This window comes from Vicugna pacos, chromosome 7, assembly GCF_048564905.1.
Source record: "Vicugna pacos chromosome 7, VicPac4, whole genome shotgun sequence".
Taxonomy (NCBI): Eukaryota; Metazoa; Chordata; class Mammalia; order Artiodactyla; family Camelidae; genus Vicugna; species Vicugna pacos.
This window is the reverse complement of record NC_132993.1, coordinates 32,052,978-32,071,615: the sequence shown is the minus strand read 5'-3', so window position 1 is coordinate 32,071,615 and position 18,638 is coordinate 32,052,978. Positions and strand designations below refer to the sequence as shown.

Sequence of the window (18,638 nt, the reverse complement as noted above, 5' to 3'; positions counted from 1 at the left end):
CTGTCAAAGAATAATTGGGCCTTACTGAAGGATTAAATGTGAAAATGGATTCCTGTGAGACATTTTCTAAATATTCTTACTGAAAGAGGAAGTCTGCCTTGTAATTTTTAATTCTCTCTAGTTTTTATGATTTTCATAGTTTGGGAGAAAATTATGTTAAAACAATAATCAAAAATGAATTTCCATATCTCTCAGATGGACTAGTTCATAGGGAGCAAATAAATGCATGAATGAATTTGGAGAAGTGCATCAGAAAGACAGATCACAGACTTGGTCTGTGATTGCTCCACAGGGAATGGGATCAATAGTCCACCCAAAATTTGGTCTGAATGTGGAGACTGATAATGCCTCACAGCACACGCACACCAACAGGGTATGATGAAGGGGTTTATTATGCCCGTAACGGGGCTTTCTCAGGACAATGGAGCAAGTTCTCCAGCAGGTCTGAAAATGGCTTGCAGTGGGAAGGAAGGACACTAACTTTGATTGTATTGTAGTCAGGGGGTGGCAATGGGGTGAGGATTCCTCTTGTGTAATTTGTACTTGCTACATCTGGGCTTTCTTATTGGCTTTCCCAGATGCAGGGCAAGAGAGGAAGCGATGGGGTGGGGCTTGGAAACTGTTAAAATCAAATATCAGAAATAGAGTCAAACTGTTTACTGCAAACCTAAGTTAGTTATTTAATTGATGTATGAAAAATACAATGAATGGAAGGAACTAAGGCATTCAGGGATTTTGTTTTTCAAGATCTGTCTGTGTAAGTATACATATATAGCTAGATATAGATATATGTCTTTTCAAGCTCTGTTATCTATCTATCTACCTATCTATATATCTATATTTAAATAATAACCATAACTAACACTTATGGAGTCCCTTTTGTGTGTGGACACAAGTGCTTTATTTGTGTTATCCGTTGAATACAACATTCTTAACAACCATAAGAGCTGACTATTATTAACCCCATTTTACAAATGAGGAAAATGAGGTACAAAAACATTAAGATACTTACTCTAGGTCACATCGCTAAAAGTGGTAGAACCAGGGTTTAAATCCACATAGATATTGTTAAGAGAGAAAGCCCTCTTAACCAGTATGGATATACTAGCGTTTCTCAGACTTTGTATACATAAGAATCACCTGGAGGGATTATTAAAGCACAAATTGCCAGGCAATCCCCTCCTCCAGTTTCTGAATCAGCAGGTATGAGATGGGGCCTGGGAAATTGCCTTTCTAATGAGTCCCCAGGATGCCGTGATCTGAAATGGCCCTTTGTGAACCACTGTTACAAATTTCTCTGACCACAGATTTGTGTAGCACGTGTGACTCAGACACTTCCAAAGTGACATATCCTCTTTAAAATTTATATGACACTGGACTTACCAAAACTGATTAGAGTACACTACTAATCACAGCAAACTGAGAGACAAAAGGACATAATGGTTAAAAGCTTGGCACCAGAATAAGCAGAATTTCCTTTCTAATTCTCCCTCCAAAGTGCAATGAAACATTAACCATGTTGCTTAATTTTATGACCCAGTTCCGTCATCTGTGAAATGAGAAGTAGTAATACCCAATTATATGACGTTTGTAAGGATTAGATGGAATAATGTATATAAACACCTGGCAGGTATTTCAGTTCTTTAGCATGATATTAGAGGTTGGTTAATGTCCTTACCTGATTTGCTGAACAATTCTCAATATTGGTGCAAAGGTTTTTGCAAGAACTGTCCTTGAGAGTATAAAAATTATATTTGCTTTATAATTTGCTGTGAGGAGGTTTAACTTGTGACTTTGAAAAGGCTTTTGGAGAGCCATAAGCAGGAAAAAATAAGTCCATAAAATCAAGTGTGTACCTTCCACTGTGTGGAGGAAGTAGAGGAATAGTTCTTTTTTAAGATGATTATGAAACCTGAAGCAAAGTCTTACAGAGTCCAAAGACTATTTTTATCAACTATCTTCTTAAAAAAAAAAACTACAATACTGTGTTCAATCAACAGACGATCAATTTAGTCAATTAACTTACTTTAAAAAAACAACAATTTCCATTAAAGTAATTGAATTGATTGACATGTGGTTAAACTAATTGGATGGTTGGCAACACTATCTATATTGTAGCCAGGAATTTTGGCATTATAGAAGATCCTAAGAAATTTGCTGTATTGTCCTTACCACTGGAATAAAATAACGTTTGTTCTTTCCGTGCACTTTTTAACCCTCTGAATTTGTACTGCACTGCCCTCTGGAGGACAGAATTCATCATAGCACATGCATTATAATTTTGTTTAAATCTAGTACTCCATAAGGACATACTGTGCTTCAAGAATGTGTGATTCATAACAATAGTACTAGAGTATAATATAAAAATTAAAAATTATAATTTATGCTAATATTTCAGTTGGCATTACTGAGTAGTTTTTTCATTCCAAGTATTTTAATTTCTATAACAAGTTATTAAAGTCTTTTAACAACACTTTAATTATGTACCTCTCTTGGTTGGCTTTAAAATGAGTCTAAATTTTTCCATATTTTGTGTACATTAATATTCATATTCTGAGTCAATCACATTCACGTTCCTGATAATTAGTTTACCCCTTTTGTTTTGAATGTACATAGAATTTCCTGTTTAAAGAATAGGTATGTCTTTTTGTTTACTTGCCATTGAGTTTCATACAGAATCAAAAGTTAGTCCTTCGCAGTGTACATGTGCATGAAAACTGGTTGGTTGGGTTATAAAAAATAAGCTATTAAAATATCTCTGTGGAAGGTAACTCTATTGAGTTGACTGATAAAATCAATGATACCAGGAAAGAAAAATGGAGAAATACTTTAAGCATATCTAAATGACTTTAAGATCTTTCTTAAACTTTGAAAATCATTATTTAAAAAAAAAAAAAAGACTGTCACCAAATGAAATTCAGGATGAACTTCATGAGACAGAACTTGTGAAAAAATTGCATAATTACCACAGTTTGTCCATGATTATCCTGTATTATTGTCTAACTTTCTTTGTTCTGCATGCAGCTGATACAAGAAAAGTTACTTTCTGCTTTTCTTTTTGACTGCAGGCTAGATACCTAATATTTGGCGGTAGTGGGGTGCTATTATCTTTGGCCTGAGAACTAGACTAATTTCACTACAAGGAGTGTGGAAGGGTTAAAAGAGAAAGTAGGAATCGTTGGGTAGGATTTCTACTATTTTCCTTTTCTAATCTGGTCTGGATTTTTCAACCAAAGAGAACGCATCTGTGTGACCTCAGATTGCTAAGTAAAACCCCACGTGGGTAATCCTTATCTAACACTTCAGAGCTGCCAGTTCAAATAGGGATGGGTGACCAAAAAATGGAACTAAATAGTAAATGTTACGTGTCTCTCATAGCTGTACTTCTATTGCCTAAAAACGACTCTACATTGTCAAGTGTCAGGATCTAAAAGCAAATAGGTCTGTTTCTATTTGGTTTTCAGCTATAATAATAAGTACAAGTCAAATGATCAATTAATAGAAATTAATCAAAACATGAGAATCCATTTCCAAATGACATTGCATGCCTGTGTTGAGATTTAAGAGAAAGAAGGGAGTGAGGCAAAAAAAGGAAGGAGAGAGATTCACTGTTTTAAATTTTACTTATTTTACTGGGATAGCCAGATATTAAGAAAACATGTTAATTCCTAAATTAACAACCTGAAAGCTACAAAATTGTGTTAGAAAAAAAGTACTGCTTTTAATTTATCCATTTATTTAATTAATAAATATTTGTTTATTAAGTGTCAACTACATGCAAATTATGGTGCTGTCATGTGCAAGTTACAGTGCTATTCCCCTTGATTATTTTAAATGGAAATAAAATAGATAATCCTGTGCTTTTAAATATGGGACTTTAAATCTCTATTCACTGATACTTTCTCCACTTCAGTATCTACTTAAAATGTCAATATCTACTTAAAATATGTAAGTATTTCAACATTCCAATGGAAATAACAAGTTTATATAAGTCAAAATCAGATACAAGATAATACTTGATTTTCAGGGTTTTTTTCCATAAATCATAAAAAATTATGATTTATTTAACAAACCATTAGGGTATGTTTATCCTTTTACTTCTGGGTAAAGCCTTTTATAATAAATGCTCACTCTCCCTGTAGGATTTCACTTCAATTCATTTATTAAGGCAGGGAGTCCCTGTGTCACTATTTCATTATATTGCATTGCCTTTCTAGTGCATTTTAGCTTTTTCGTGATAAGGCTAATTCTGAACTTATTACCACCAATTGCAAATTAACTTTAACCCCACTCTGACTATTGAAATATTTTAATGTTTGTGCCAATAATTTTATAACCCAATATTCATAAACTTTATCTGTTAATAACCATAACCTGAATTAATCTAGCTATATATTTGATTTATTTATATTTTTTATGATTCCCAGAGGGGTTACAGCATATTTCAGAGTCTTATCTATGTGTATATTGAGTTTTCTTGTTGCTTAAACTTTTAGGTTAAGATTTTGCCTTTCTGTGATAATTTTTAAAATAAAATTTAAAAGAAAGGTTTTGAGGTTGGTAAAAACACGTACTTGGCATGTAGTAATGCTGACTTCTAAATATATGCATATAGAATTTCTTATTTGCTGATTTATCACTATAATAGAAAGCTTGCAAATATGGTCACACCTATCCCCAAAATATATTTTAATCCTCATTCCTGAAGACTTTGACATACAAGTGTCAACTCTAATTGCATTGGTATAATTTTAAGTTATTCTCTGTATTGGACAGATTTTTAAAACCAGAATAGATGAAATTTGCCCCCTTTCTTATTGCTAAACTTCTCACTCAGTTGCAGCATTAGATTCACACGTGTATCTGCCCCTCAACCTTCTTGGTTAAATATACATTTTGTTAACTGTTTAAAGCATAGATACTCTGGAAACATAAATACAAGTGGATCATACTGAACTGAACTTGGAAGATTCCTGTGTAGGGGCTTATTGGATGTATATTTAAAAAACTAGGCAGCTGGAAAAGTGTACATAATTTAAGGTTCCCATTTGTTTCACTCTCCTTTCTAATACACGAGCACCAATAAACATAGCAAAATACAAAATGTTGTGAAATCATTTGTTTTCCTAACCACGGTGGGACTCCATTGTTAATGATAAGGCAAATCATTTTGTCTTTTGAGGATAAAGTTATGGGAGCAAACATAGTCACTCCAGTGTCTTTTAGTGGAAAAATCTGGTAGTCCAAATGAACTTCATTTGTAGAAGGAAGTTGTATATAAATATCTGAAGCATAAATTTATTTAACTAATCTTAAGCAATCTACATCTCTCCAGTCATTACATTTGAGGCAGTTTCAACTTTTAGTCAGTGGCTTTATAGAATTTCTGCTAAAGTTAGGTGTCATCAGCATAAAGAGCTGTTGTACATCCATCACTCATTAGAATTATCTATCTCTTAAGCTAATGATTTTAGCACCTTCATTAATGGCTCTAGAGAGGGAGTATAACCCACTAATGCATTTTTGCAGATGATCTAAAGGTAGGAGTTTCAGTGTATGTTAGTTAAAATGAGAAAACTATTCTAATTGACCTTGAGAGTTTAAAATAATGGTTTTGTCATTCTAAGTGAAGTAAGCCAGAAAGAGAAAGAAAAATACCATATAAGATTGCTCATATGTGGAATCTAAAAAAAAAAAGAACATAAATACAAAACAGAAACAGACTCATAGACATAGCATACAAACTTGTGGTTGCCAAGGGGGCGAGGGGTGGGAAGGGACAGACTGGGATTTCAAAATCTGTAGATACTGACAGGCATATGTAGAATAGATAAACAAGATTGTACTGTATAGCACAAGGAAGTATATACAAGATCTTGTTGTAGCTCACAGCAAAAATGTGACAATGAATATATGTATGTTCATGTATAACTGAAAAATTGTGCTCTACACTGGAATTTGACACAACATTGTAAAATGACTATAACTCAATTAAAAAAAAAGTTAAAATAAAATAATGGTTTTGATAGAAAAATTCATAGAAAAAATAAGCTGAAAAATATGATCCTCTGAAAAGAACAGTTAAGAGTATTCAGTTATGTATGAAATAGACAACAATAATTTAGGAAAATCTATGCAGAATATTACCTACAGCTATTTTAGAACAAGACAGAAGTATAATATTCAGTATAAAACTGGCACTGATTTAAATTATATATGTGATTGTTTTTGACTGAGAAAAGCAATTAACAGAAAGTTTTCTGATATAATTGAGTTGACCTTCAGACTGGAACTATACCATTGATTCTCCTCAGTCTCCAGTCTGCCAGCCTTAGAACTGGATCCACACCACTGGTTCTCCTGAGTCTTGAACATACCAGCCCACATTGCAGATTTTGGACTTCTCAGCCTCCATAATCACATTAGCCAATTCCTTATAATAAGTCTCTTTACATAAAGATTGGTTATGTTTATCTGGAGAAGCCTGACTAATACAATCACCTATAAGTGATATGTGCAATTATTGGTGTAGTTATCTCACTTATCTTTAGTTATAAAATTTCTGAACAATAGAGCTGTCAGTTGCTATTGCCAGTATCTTATACTTTGCTGAAAATTTCCTGATGCTGAATTTCTATCTGTTTTTGGTTCTCTGGTATCTCAGGATTTCATACATATTATAATAGTGTAGTGCTTACTTTTATTAGCATGAATCTTTATTCCAGGCATCAGTCAGCAGTTTCATTCACCTTTAGTTGTTCACTACACTCTGTTTCTCATCCCCTTTCCTTGCCCCTCTGCATTCATTCCGGCACTGTCACCTTAATCACAGAGCACCGTCCTCCCCTAGTCTCCCTTTGTCACTCAGTTGGGGACTGCCAACCCTGAGCTCCAAGATCCCTCCAGTCTCCTCTAGCAAAGGGAAGGAGAAAGGTCCCAGGCTAGATAGGCTGTCAGACAGGCATCTGAGTAGGCGTCAGAGAGTTCCCAAAGGCTCTCAAGGGAGCTTAAGAGGGTGCGAAGGAGCTGAGCCCAACAGTTGTGCTCTGCAGATACCCAGCTGGAATAGACCCCTGGCACAGGAAACTGAAGAATATGTGAACACAGCCAGGCTGATACCAGCAGAGGAACTTTTCCAAAAGTTTTAGTACTTAAGTTATATTAAATGTCAATGATTTTTAATTTTATAAATTCTGACCATTGTCAATAAATTTTATTAAAATGTTTATAGTAATATCAATTAAATACTGACAGACTGTCATTTTGCTACAGTATTTCATTCACTAATATGGATTTTAACTATCGCCCCTCTGAAATCCTTGTTATTGTGTTTTCTGCCCATTGAACACCCCTTTCCTTGTATCATACCCCTAGGTTCATCAGAGTTAGCAAATTAAAATACAAAATGCCCAGCTAAATTTGAATTTCAGATAAACAACAAGTTATTTTAGTACAAGTATGTCCTATGCAAAAATCTTTATTGCTTATGAGAAGTTCAGATTTAACTGGGTGTTCTGAACATTATCTGGCAACCTCACCTACCCACAGTTTTGACTACTAATCTTGACTGTGACCTTCACATAGTAAACCATGACCACCAAAGTGGACTTTCTCTCTCAAACACAATTGGTCTATTTCTTTGAGACCCCCTCACCTCCTATTCATCCAGGTCATGGATGTCTATGTTCTAAGGTATGACAGCCCATAAACTTTTGATAGTTTTAATACTTAAACTGAACACAGTCCTATACTGGAGATATGACCCTGAGCCAAAGAGAATAAGACTAGCACTTCCTTCATTGCAGACTCACTTCTGTTAACAGGGTCAAAGGAGGCATCAGCCTATTGGGCAGCCTTTATCACACTGGTAACTAATACTGATCTTCACCTAAATAGTTTTGTCTTTTTCCTATGTTCAACTGAATGATATTTTACTCCTTGTTTTCTTTTCAAACTTCATTTTATCTTGAAAGATCACCGAAACAAGTTTTCCTTGTCCGTTCCATTTCTGGGCTCCTCTGAGAGCAAGTTGAGTAGCCTTATCCCCTTCTTTATTCCTAATCAGGCTTGTTTGAGATTGTGTCATCAGGATTTCATGTTATCTCTGAATATTTTTTTTCTCTAAAAAATCAAACAAATCTAATTCTATAAAGTATATGTCAACCTATATCCATGCATTAGATACTTTACATATATTTCATCTTTTAATTCTCACATAACCATTAGAGGCAAGTTCTGTTACTTCCAGTTTGCCGATGAGGCAACAGAGATACAACAGAACCAAGAGACTTGTCCAGGTCAAGACTTGCAGTGAAGGCAGAATTGCCAGAAATGGAAGAGGCAAGGACAGACATATGCCAAGCAGAGATGGTTGATGCGTAACATCCTAGCCTGGGAAACTGCAGTGAAGGCATAGTCTTTGCAGAGAAGGGACAGCCTCAGGGCACCCCACGGGTCCACAAATACAGGGTAGGATTTTTATCTCACAGCAGCAGCTATCAAGCTGCTCACTGGAGCTCATCCTCAGACAGACTTTGAGCAGGTCTTGGCATTTGGAGATAAAATAAGAGTTTATAGAATCCAAGCACAGATGAGACTAGCCTGGACTGTGGTTGCCAAATATCTGGAATTTCTAAAAATTAAAATAGTTTTTATAGAACAGTAAGTAAAACGCATTTTAAAAGAAAATATAAATTTCATGAGATATCTGGATAAATTGAATTGCTTTCTTTTATATATTGCCTCAAATTGTGGAATTGCAGCACTGGAAAAAGATCTTAGAAATCACCTCATTCTTCACTTAATAGGACATAGAAGTCCAGAGTGGTCACATGACTCATCTAAAAAAATCACATTTGTAGTGTTGCAGAGTCTAGAGCCTACATTCTCCAGTCCAGTCTCTTATAATTGAGTATATTGATACCATTATTAGTATAATTGATTTTAACTCCAAGTATGTAACTAATATTTAATTCATATTTATTCTATTGACAGAGGTAGAGTATCTCTATCATCTATCTATCTATCTGATATTTATGATCATCACCCTTCCATCTATTAAACAACTTGCCTTCTTATGGCTACTTGTTAGATCCATCTGAGAGGCTTGCTCTTTGCAAATAAGCAACATGCCATCCAGTGGTAGGTAGCCTGAATTGCAGTCAGAAGTCCCACAGAGAGCCTAACAGCTAAACCCACCATCCAGGCACTAATACGAATGTCTCAGATACAGAGGATGTCGCTCTCATTCTATACAAAAATTGTTTTCTTATTTTATTTTTATTTTTTATTTTTAACTTTTATTTTTAATTATACATTTTAAATATTATTTTTCTAAACCGGAGAGTAAGCACTGGGTCCTATAAGCCAGTAAGAATTTTCAAAGAGCTGAGAAGGCATCCAAATATATCACACTGTCCCAGAGCAACACTCTACCTGTATAAAAATGTTTCAGAACAGATTGACATTCCCTAAGATGCTGTCCTGAACGTTTCCTAAGAACCTGTCAGAGTTTCCAAAATTTGGCAGCTTAATAAATTAAGTTACTAATTTTCTCCCAGCAAATATAAATACAGTGACTTCGGATTATTCAAGGGGCTAGTTTATTCCAGGGGCTAAACTTAACATTTGCTTTATTTGAAGTTAGCATAGCAACCATGGCTTTCTCTGTTTACTATTTTTCCCTGTATCTTTTACAATCGCTTTACTTTCAGCCTTTCTGTGTTTTCATGCTTAGATATTCTCATGAGGCAAAGCTAGATTAAACAAATCCAATCTGAATAATAAAAATTAATATTTTATCAATCTAGTTACATTTTTGATATTATGATGTATTTGGACTTATTTCCATCACCTTATTTTGTTTAGTATTTTATATACTTTTGTTGCTTAATTTTTCTGCTCAAGTTTTCTAATTTTCTTCTTACTCCTCTACTAGTTTAGAAATGTGTTCTATTTTCATTTTTATAGCAGTTGTCCTTTTATTTTTAACATTTTTCCTTGACAGAACAAAGTTTAGCAATGCATACTATCATAAGTAATATTAAATAATAACCTCTCAAAAAGATTAGAAAATTAATTTCTAACACATCCCTCCCTTCTTTTATATTAGTTGTCTAATATTTTCAATGCTGCTTGTTTTTAAAATCTTAAAAATAAGGTCAAAATTTTTAGTTAAAACTTACTTAGTTTTATCAAAATATTTAAAATTACTTTGGGAGAATTGCTTCTTGCATCCTAGTCTTTTCCTTTAGCATTTTTTTTGTACTGAAATGCATCATTTAATATTTCTTTCAGCAAGGTCCAAAGATTAAAAAAGCTCTCAGACTTTGCCTGAATAAATGCTTTTATTTTACCTCTCTCTTAACCAGTCATTCAGCTGGGTATAAAAGCCAATTTGTTCACTGATTTCTTCTGAGCCTTGAAAAGTATCTTTCCATTACCTCGTATAGCTCTTGACGCCAATAAACAGTCTGTTCTCATTCTAATTACCTTTCTTTATTAGATGGTCGGTCTTTTCTTCTAAAACCTTTGAATATTTTCTTTTTATCTTTTACGTTCTGCAGTTTCACCCCAACAGACTAGTTGTGGATTTAATTTTATTTTCTTGCTCTAAGTTTGTGTGACACTCAATCTGAAAAATCTCTTGTCTTCTTTCAATTTTGACAAACGTTCAGGCAATATTGCTTTGAATATTGACTCACTTCTCGTCCCTATCTCTCCTTATAGACCACCTTTCAGACAGATGAGGCTTTCTCACTTTACTTTCTGCATCTCTCAGTATTCATTGTGATGAGTAATTTCATGTGTCAGCTTAGCTGTGCTAAGGTACCCAGTTGTTTTGTCAAACACCAGTTTAAATGTTGCTGTAATGTATTTTTTAGTGTGATAACATTTAAATCAGTAAACTTTCAGTAGAGCAAATCACCCTTCCTAACGTGTATGGACCTCATTCAATCAGCTGAGGGACTCTAGACAAAACTGAGATCATTTGAGGAGAAAGGGATTCTGCCTTCAGACTGCCTTCTCACTTAAGACTGCAATTCAATTCTTCCCTAAGTCTGCCAGGCTGCCAGCCTACCCTGCGTATTTGAGATTAACTAGTGCCCACGATTGCTGCCTTTTATAATCTAATAAATGATTTCTTCAGCTCCAGATTCCTGTTTACTAACAGCATTTGAGCAGCTCCTAATCTGTTTAATCTTCCATTATTATTTTATTTCTTTAAAGAATTAAAAAATTTTATTTGATCCTTTTTTTTTTTTGGCCAAATTTTCCTGCCTATGGCCATAGTATCCTATTATATTACATTATGGTTTCCATTTCTGTTTTGATATTTTAAAATTATTTAAAAATACTTATTTTACAACATTTAAGGTTGTTTATCATATCCAGATTTGGGGGAGCTAACTTTCTTGTGTGCTGCCCCTACTAACTTCATCATGGTGGGGAAGACTTGGGATTCTTAAGTTGTAAAAATATCTGTGCAAAGGTTGCTTCTCCTGAAGTCTTAAGAATTTCCATGGTTTTCAGATAAATGTCTTACCCTTGAGCCGTCTTTGACCACTGACTCCCTGCACTCCCCTCACCCCATATATAAATCAACTTCCTTTATCACAGGATTTCATAGAGTACCTTTTATTTGATGTCATTTACCTGAGTTTGTAATTATATTTTTGTTAGTATGATTATTTGACAACAATCTGTCACTCCTTTACCCTCAATAGACTCTTAGCTCCATGAGAACAGGAAATACATATGTTGCAGTTCACTGTTATCCCTAACACTTGGCACAGTGTCAGACACATAGTAGTTACCAATTAAATTTAATATCTGTTTGTTGAATAAATGAATGACTAGATACATTCTTTTATCCTGCTTAGCATGAGAAATTTCCTCCTGGATGTATTTCATACAGATACTGAATGGATCAGATTTATTGAAATTTTTTTTTGTTTTCTCCTACAGTTGCTATTGTTGGTGCTGCTATGGCTAAAACATTCAAGTACCTGAAACATCCAGATACAGATGTAATGCTAATTACAGAGTTTCATCAGAGTTTTTGAAGTTTTGAATTTGAAGTCATGTAAAAACACCAAAAGTTGCCTTTTATAAGTCCACAAAGCATTTGAATATCTTTAATAGAAGAATGGTAAACTCTCCTCCACCTGAAGAAATGTTTGATCAGAGTGAATACCATGAGATGGTTGCAAAGAATGAGATCCCTAATTAATTCATGGCTTTAGGAAACCTGATCTTTATTTCAAGTTGGAAGATGCAGCCCAGGATTTTCTTAATGCTCAGGTAAGATGTCTGGTACTTGGAAGCTTTGGGGTTTCAGAGAAATAACAAGGGGATAGAAGTTTCCATATTTGGTTTTAGAACATCGTGAGACTGTTAACTGTACAGTTTAAATGAAACTTCTAGTACCTCTCTCTAACATTTTTCGACATCCCCACATACTATGATAGTAATGAAGGGGTATAAATTTAGGTACCAAATTCTGGAGTCAAAGAAGGCTCCTCCTTGCTGGATTCCTAGTTGTTGACATATCAGCTTCAGCTTTATGTTGATGTGTGTGTGTGTGTGTGTTCTGCTGGTCTCACACATTTTAGTCACTAGATTTTAATAATAGTATTCTTTTTTGATTGTTTGGGTATCCCTTCTGAATAATTGGCATCTTTGTCAAATCAGTGGTTAAATAGCTTAGTGTTCAATATTTTGAGTTCTATACATGTGCATATACATGAGGTTAGTTGGAAGGATAAATGAGTGGGAAAGCCATTTGTTGCATTGGATGCATTTGGTTTAATCAGTCCATACATAGCTTCATATAGTGGCTTCTGAACAATGAATAAATTTTTATAATATTCAAACCATGACATTAAAAATAACCAGGTCTATAAACCTCTGTTATATTGTCTCACTTATAGGAAAATTGAATTAATTTTTATTTTGTAACTGGCATAGCTCATAGTTTAAATGTTTTAATTTACTATAAATACAAAGCAAAAGTTTTCATCAGAAGTATAATATAATTATTGTAAATTTAATAGTTGGTCAATTACAAATAGCCAGTAAATCTTTTTCTTTTCTTTTTTTTTTAATTTTAGCCTCATAAATAGTCATCTGGCATTAAATATTTGTGATCTAGGCCAGTAACCTTTTTCAATCTCACAGGACCTTTTTTAATTAAACTATATCTTTGTCCCATGTCTGTAATCCTCTCACTGACATTTTATATACAAGACACCTTGCTGAAAAAAGGTCAAGCAGTACAGTTATAAATGGAAAAGAGATTAAAAGAATTCTCAAGCCATGGTGTGATCTAAGAGCGAGTTAAATATGGAGCAGTACTTAGTAGACATGCTCAGTAGGAAAAGAGGAATCCTCTGGGTAGATTTTAATGATTGGGGCAGCAAAGCAAATGAAAATTATTTTTAACAGCAAAAGTGAAAATTACACATCTTTTTTCATAGTCCACAGTACTTATTGTGGAAGACCACCGTAAGGCTTTAATAGCCATAAAAAAGTTCAGGAAAACGATTGCAAAATACAGTCACGGTGTTTGTATAATTCTTGCCTACAAAGACACTTTTGTTGCTCCGTAAACTTGCCAATGTCAGTCTAGCATTAAGGTTAATTAACTCTAGAAGTAAAAGAAACATGTTGAAATTTATATGCATCAATGAAGAGTAAGAAAGGAATGCAAAAACTGAGTAAGGAAGAGGGGGTGAGCAAACACCGCATTACTGAAAATTCTCTTTTAGTACCTATGTATTGAAGAGTAGTTAGAGTGTTTGGAAGGTAAATACATTCACAGAAGTGACTTACATTATTTTCACCAGAACATTAAGCAGAAATTGGAAACGGATTTTTCCCCCCTTAATATTCTCCAGCTGGCATGTTATGACTAAAACTTGCTGAATCCATGCCACACTGTGATGCATTTAATGGTGTACATGGGTGCAACTAAACAATACATTACTTGTAATGTCTGAAATCACCTAGCAAAGCATGGTACTCAAGTGTTGAAATACCACTGTCTGTTTCTCAGAGGTTGCTTAGTTATACCCAAGAGGCTAACCTTCTCCGAAAAGCCTTTACTGCTAATTTCCTTCTGTCACTTTTATATAGTCCAGTGATAAAAGGGTACCCTTTCATTCCTATGTCATCAGAATAGTGTTATTTAGATGTTAATGCCGGAGGCAAAGCAGGTGACACAAGACTTTAAATCATAAAGACTCATGGTTTCAGTCTTCCTAGTGGTTTTGTTTGTAAACAGTCCCCTTGGTTGCAAACAACCGTTAATTTTAAAAAAGAAAAAAGACCAAAAAATTAGATAAAATTAAACGAGAACTTTAACTTTGACTTGAGCTAAATCTTTTTTGGTGTCTCTCAGGCTTTGGGTTTTGGGGCAGAATTTTTGTCAGTGCTAAATGAAAAGGTTAGTGTTTGCAGTTTCCTTCAGCTATTAAAACTGCTGGCAGTGACTGAACTGTCAGGTTCCAGCAGGCCAGTCCCTGTCCAAAGTAACCGGATGCTGTGTTTGAGAAATGTGATAGTTGGCAGGCTGACATTATGATGCTTGTGACCCAAGCTTCAAATCGGCTCTCAATCTACACAATAAGAACAGTTTCTATACATAAAAACCTGGCGGTTATTTTATTTGTATGTTTGCTTAGTGGAAAAAATTCTTTAACCTAGTAGCTAGTTACATGTCTACAAATCAGGCCACTCAAACATGTTCATGGAGTTCTGGCAATTTTCAGTATGTTCTGTTGGAATGCAACTTTTTTTGTTTCCAAGTGACTTGTTCATCTAGATATAATTTTAGACTCAGACCAGTTGAAAAGCTGGAAAAATTCAATTAATCAAATAGTTTCTTTTTTTGGACAAAGACCTTCAAATAATTCACTGAACTGTCAGAAATGTCTGTTTTGCCATGATTATGCTGGGGTATTGATGTGCAAATTATGTTGAACTTTTGACTGAGATCAGGCAAAGTGAGTCAAGCCAGCCAAGACAAATTGGATAATTGGTAAATTTTATTTTTCAGTTTACTCTCTTAACTGATTAACTTGTCAGATAGTTGAAAATAAACTTATTGGGAGATAAATTATGAAAAATAATCTATTGAATTATATGCTGTATACAGCACTTCTCAATAACCATATTATTAATGTTGTTTTCATCATTGACACATTGAAGTTTAGGAAACTAAGATTCAGGGGGGTTATATAATTTGCTTAGGGTCATAAAAATAGTAAGTTGATTTATCTCTAATCTCATGCTTTCCCACTTGCAGTTCTATCTTCCATTTACTAATCTGTCTGTACTGCCATCAGAATGGTGATTTTTTTGAAGTTTATTTATGGACCTCACTATTATTATTATTACCTAGATATAATAGACCAAGCCTTAATTTTATTTTGTCTATCCACCAATGAAATAAACAACTGCAAAATGTCAAATAGTGGCATATTTTAAAATTACATCCAAAGAGTTTTGTTTAAAAAGAATAAAAGCACATAAATTTTATTTTAACCCACAAGCATATATATGTATATTTTATACATATACATATATATGTAAAATAAACAGAATTTAAAAGTGTAAATATGGGGTATTTTTTTGTGTTATACTTGAGGTTTTTCTTTTTTTCCATGTTTCATAAAATCTGTAAATTTCCATGACCCTGCAGATATTCAGAAAAATATGTTCACTACTGGAAAAAGGACAAAATGTTTGTGATATGGTAAATACATTAGGAGTTTGCTAGATGGTGCTGCAACATATGTTTGTAATACTCTGCTTAAAGTGTCTGCTTGAATAGGAAATTTTGTTGCAATTAGAAATATTCAGATATGTATTGATATTTGGAGTCTTTTTATCATGATATATGAATTATTGTTTTAAAAATCCTACAGATATTAGTACTATTTTATATATTCAATATACACAAAAACTACTAAAGCTGATAAAAGAATTCAACAAGGTAGCAGGATACAAGATTAACATACAGAAATCTGTTGCAATTTTCTTTACACTAACAGTGAAATATCAGAAAAGGAAAGTAAAAACAAAACAATCCCTTTTAAAATCACATCCAAAAAAATTAAACACTTAGGAGTAAACCTGACCAAGGAGATGAAAGACTTACACACTGAGAACTATATAACATGGATAAAGGAAATTAAAGGTGATTTAAAGAAATGGAAAGAGTCCCATGCTCTTGGATTGGAAGAAATAATATTGTTAAAATGGCCATATCACTGAAAGCAATCTACAGATTTAATGTGATCCCTATCAAGTTACCCAGGACATTTTTTCACAGAACTAAAACAGATAATCCTAAAATTTATATGGAACCACAAAATACCCCAAATTGCCAAAGCAGTAGCAAAGAAAAAGAATGATGCTAGAAGCATAACCATTCCAGACTTCAGACAATACTACAGAGCTACAGTAATCAAAACAGTGTGGTATTGGCACAAAAACAGTGACATGGAACAGAATAGAGAGCCCAGAAATAAACTCCCGCACCTACAGTCAATCAATCTTTGACAAAGGAGGCAAGAAAATACAATGGAGAAAAGATAGTCTCTTCAGCAAATGGTGTTGGGAAAGCTGGAGAGTCACATGTAGATGAAAAAGAATATGAAAAGAAAATATATATGTATGACTGAATCACTGTGCTGTACACCAGAAACTAACACAACATTGTAAATCAATTCTAAAGAGACTACTAGCAAATGAAATCCAAAGTTATATGAAGAAAAGTTATACATTACAACCAAATTGGTTTATCCCAGAGGTGAAATATATATATTTTTATACACACACATATACATACATATATACATATGTACAGTTGCACATATAAAATTTCTTCAGTTGCAGAAAATATGATAGTATTTAACACTCATTCATAACAAAATTCTAAACTAAAAGTAAAAGGGAACTTGGGAACTTTTCTAAACTGGTTAAAGGACATACAACAAACCCTACAAAAAACACTACTTTCTGTAAAATATTAAAAGTTTTCCCTCTGAGTTTAGAACGGAGAAGAGGATGCCTGCTCTTACTACCTGTACTTAACACTGCGCAAGAGTTCCTATCTAGTGAAGTAAGGTAAAAGATAAAGAAATAAAACTAAATAAAGATTGGAAAGATCAAAAATACTATCATCATTCACAATTGTACTAACTATTGTATATTCTAAAATTTAAAAAATATTATTAGAACTGAGGGAATACAGCTAAATCACCACAGTTGATCTTTATTATCTGTGAATTCTGTGTTTGTGAATTCTTCTTCTTAAAATTTATTTGTGGCAGCAAAGCAATAGAGGTAACAATTTCATGGTCATTTGTGAACACGCACAAAGGGTGAAAAATTTGAGCCACAGGTTCCCAGCTGGGATCAAGCAAGGTGACATTCTGCCTTTTTGTTTCAGCTCTCGTACAGTGGACTTGAGTGCCCTTTTCACGGTCTACTTAGTGCTATATTTTATGCAAGTTTGTGCTTTTTGTTGATGATTTTACTGTTTAAAATGGTCCTGGAGAATAGAACGAAGGTGCTGCCTTGTGTTTCTATGTTTAAGAGGGCTGTGATATGCCTTACAGAGGAAATGAGCTTAGCTTTTTTCAGGTATGAATTATAATGCTTTTGACTGTGAATTCAACGTTAATGAATCAACAGTATAGATTAAATAAGGTGTTTTTAAGCAGAAACATACATAAAATAAGGTTATGCACTGATCAGTCGACAAAAATGTTGTGACCAGAAGCTCACAAGAAGAGAAGTCTGCATTTCCCCCAGGATCCATGGTTCAGTATTCTCTAATTCAGTGTTAACAGTGACTTTATGGAATGCAACTACTGTGAATAATGAAAAATAATTGTGTAAGCAAAATCTGTATGCAAGTCTTGAGTATTTTCATATTTGCTAGGATCAAGCAATTCGAAAGCCTGTGCCAGACAATGGAACTCTAACAGTGGACAAGACCACATCAGGAAACTGGGGTTCCTCTCCTAAAAGTACAGAGTTATAAATGGAAGAACCTAGAATCTTTCCTCACTTACACAATTTTTCAAGTGTTGCTTTGTGGTGAATAAGAATCACTCATTTTCCTCTCATTTTGGCCAAGTGAATGTTGCATTTTTCAGCTGAGCTGGCAGAAGAGATGAAGGCGAAAGAAGCAATACTCAGGAGCACAGTTACTGATAAATAATTACAACAAGGACATTATAATTATTTAATTAAAATCCTCGCGCGGGGAGAGATTATGAGTCTTTCAGCTTGCTACCTCATTTGGACGATACTAGTCATTAACCAGTTTAGCTGGAGTCAGCGCCTAAATGTCCACATGCTCCATTTTGTCGTTGAAAGCTGTGCAGTCAGCAGCCATGGCTGCACGCTCTGGGTCCCGCTGCTGGGCGGTACAGGCACCCTCCCTAATGGCTTCACACCTTGTATGTCTCAGCTACCCATAAGCGTCTCATCAGCCTTCTCTGGGATTCTAAAGGCTTTCCTTTGAAACATAGTGCCCAGAAATTTTGGTGGTGTGTACTTTCATGAAGAACCTACTGAAACCTCTCAGAGAATAGAAGTCAACAGAAATCAGGTCTGTCTGA

The 18,638-nt window shown here is 34.2% G+C and overlaps 1 long non-coding RNA gene across 2 annotated transcripts in view; it reads left to right on the top strand.

Moving 5' to 3' along the window:
- The window catches only part of LOC116278760 (uncharacterized), a 565,251-nt gene that overhangs the window by 472,955 nt on the left and 73,658 nt on the right, over positions 1-18,638 (top strand). For both annotated transcript variants that reach the window (XR_004188091.2, XR_012074328.1), the window contains exon 8: positions 11,968-12,303. This is a non-coding gene — a long non-coding RNA (uncharacterized lncRNA). The remainder of the gene's footprint in view (positions 1-11,967; positions 12,304-18,638) is intronic.